Here is a 2,557-nt window from a genome sequence, read left to right as displayed (position 1 = left end):
GTTTACATATCATTTTTAGGATCAGCTTGCTAATTTATGCTTTATTTTAAAGCTGGAATTTTGATAGGGAATCTGTTGTCTATCTAGATCAATTTGGAGAATATTGCCAGCTTAGCAAATATTAAGTCTTCCAATCCATGAACATGCATATCTTTCTATTTCACCAGCTCTTCTTTAATTTGTTTCAACAATGCTTTGCTGTTTTCTGTATACAAGTGTTGTACATCTTCAGTTAAATTTATTTCTAAGTATTTTATTCATTTATATGCTATTGTAAATAGAATTTTTATTCTACTTCTGGATTGTTCATAGTGCATAAAAATACAGTTGGGCCAGATCCTGCACCGAGAGAAACAAATGCAGTCGACTTCTTGTCCTCCATGTGCTGGCTGTCTTGACTGCCTTCTCTCTCTTGCTCAGGAAGGCAACCTGAAGGGAAAGCTGAATGGACTAGTTGCAGAATAAGAGGCAATGGTTACAAATGATAAGATCACTGTAGTTGTGTTGGACAAGTTGGTATGATATGTGCCACCAGAATTCTAGGAAAGTCCCTGACAGATGAACATGCCCATGTGAATGTTTTAGAAGATAAACTCAAAGGTGAAATGAGGGATCTGCAACATGGAAGTTTATTTCTTCAGACACCTAAAATAATAGTGGATGAAGAGAAATCTGTGATGGCCAATTCTGAGATTATGGTGGTAACTGCAGGAGTTCATCTGGTGCAGAGAAATGTTAAAGTCTTCAAATTCATTATTCCTAAGTAATCATCAAGTAGAGTCCCAACTGCATCATAATTGTGGTTTCCAACCCAGTGAATATTCTAACATACCTACTTGGGCACTAAGTGGATTGTCCAAGCACCTGTGATTAAAAGTGGTTGTAACCTGGATTCTGCTAGAATTCACTATTTTATGCCTGAAAAACATGGCATTCATTTCAGCAGCTGCCATGGATGGAATCTGGGAGAACATGGTGACGCAAGTGTGGCCTTCTCCAAGACCTGAATTCAGAAATGGGGACAGACTATGACAGTGAAAATTAAAAAGAAGTGCATAAAATATTGGTTGGAAATGCCTATGAAGTCATCAAGCTGAAGGGATACACCAACAGGGCTATTGGATTAATTGTAGCTGATCTTATTGCATCGATGTTCAAAAATCTTTCCAGGATCAATCTGGTGTCAACAATGGTGAAGGGGATGTGTGGCATTAAGGATGAGGTCTTTCTGCTCCTTCTGAGTATTCTAAATACTTCGGTTTTAACCTGTGTTTATCAATAAGAAGCTGAAAGATGATGAGGTTGCTCAGCTCAAGAAGAGTGCAGATACTCTGTGGGACATCCAGAGGACCTAAAAGACCTGTGACTTAGAGTTCTGCACTCTAGAAATGCAAAAACTACAATGTGATTGCGTTGTGTCAGGTTGACTTGAGAAACAAATCCAGTGACAATTATATATGTGTAAGAAAGAGCTTTATATCAAGAAGTAACTGTATATCAGGAAAACATCCCAGCCCAGCCCAACTCAATTCAATAAATCCAATGTCATCCCATAAATCCCTCTTCAGACTCACAAAACTACATGCAATGATGCAAAATGCAGGAACATCACAGGCCAGTGTAGATCCCATAGTGTTGGCAACATCACAGGGCTCACAGCAACCAGTGTGGCTCAGCAGCAGGAAGGTGAAGGCAGAGAGAGGGTGGGCGGAGGGGGAGGTTCCTAGGACTCTCCTTTTTTTTTTAATCGTTTTATTAGGGGCTCATACGACTCTTATCACAATCCATACATACATCAATTGTGTAAAGCACATTTGTACATTCATTGCCCTCGTCATTCTCAAAACACTTGCTCTCCACTTAAGCCCCCGGCATCAGGTCCTCATTTTTTCCCCTCCCTCCCCGCTCCCCCTTCCCTCATGAGCCCTTGATAATTTATAAATTATTATTTTGTCATATCTTGCCCTGTCCGACATCTCCCTTCACCCACTTTTCTGTTGTCCGTCCCCCAGGGAGGAGGTCACATATAGATCCTTGTAATTGGTTCCCTTTTTCCAATCCACTCTCCCTCTACCCTCCCAGTATCGGCACTCACACCACTGGTCCTGAAGGGATCATCTGCCCTGGATTCCCTGTGTTTCCAGTTCCTATCTGTACCAGTGTACATTCCCAGGACCCTCCTTATGAGAGGGCCACATCCACAAGCAGTCACCATCAGGCAGTGACCTGATTGACAGGCTAAACCCCACCCCTACAGTTTTATATATCTTCAAGTTGACATGAAATTATGTAACTACCACAGTGATTAACAGGAACCTTTAGGTATTATCTTTATAAACAGATCACAGGTTCATTTTCTCTTCTGAAATATGTGGATTCGAGCCCACGGGATTTCCATGGGGTGAGTTCACTATTGCCAAGGGCTGAGTTCAGTTCCATGCTTGAAGATGACTGAGGGTCATAGTCTCAGGGGTTCTATAAGTCTCTGTTAGACCAGGAAGACTGATCCTTTTTGTTTATTTTTTAGTTTTCCCCACATTTTTCTCCTACTAAATGC

The 2,557-nt window shown here is 41.1% G+C and overlaps 1 pseudogene; it reads left to right on the top strand.

Moving 5' to 3' along the window:
• Positions 1-357: 357 nt before the first annotated feature.
• LOC101652332 lies at positions 358-1,355 on the top strand (annotated as a pseudogene).
• Positions 1,356-2,557: the final 1,202 nt, after the last annotated feature.

The sequence above is a fragment of the Echinops telfairi genome, unplaced genomic scaffold, assembly GCF_000313985.2.
Source record: "Echinops telfairi isolate 266 unplaced genomic scaffold, ASM31398v2 ScPeMD7_6080;HRSCAF=6971, whole genome shotgun sequence".
NCBI lineage: Eukaryota > Metazoa > Chordata > Mammalia > Afrosoricida > Tenrecidae > Echinops > Echinops telfairi.
The sequence above is the reverse complement of the archived record's forward strand: the minus strand, read 5'-3'. Positions and strand labels throughout refer to the sequence as shown.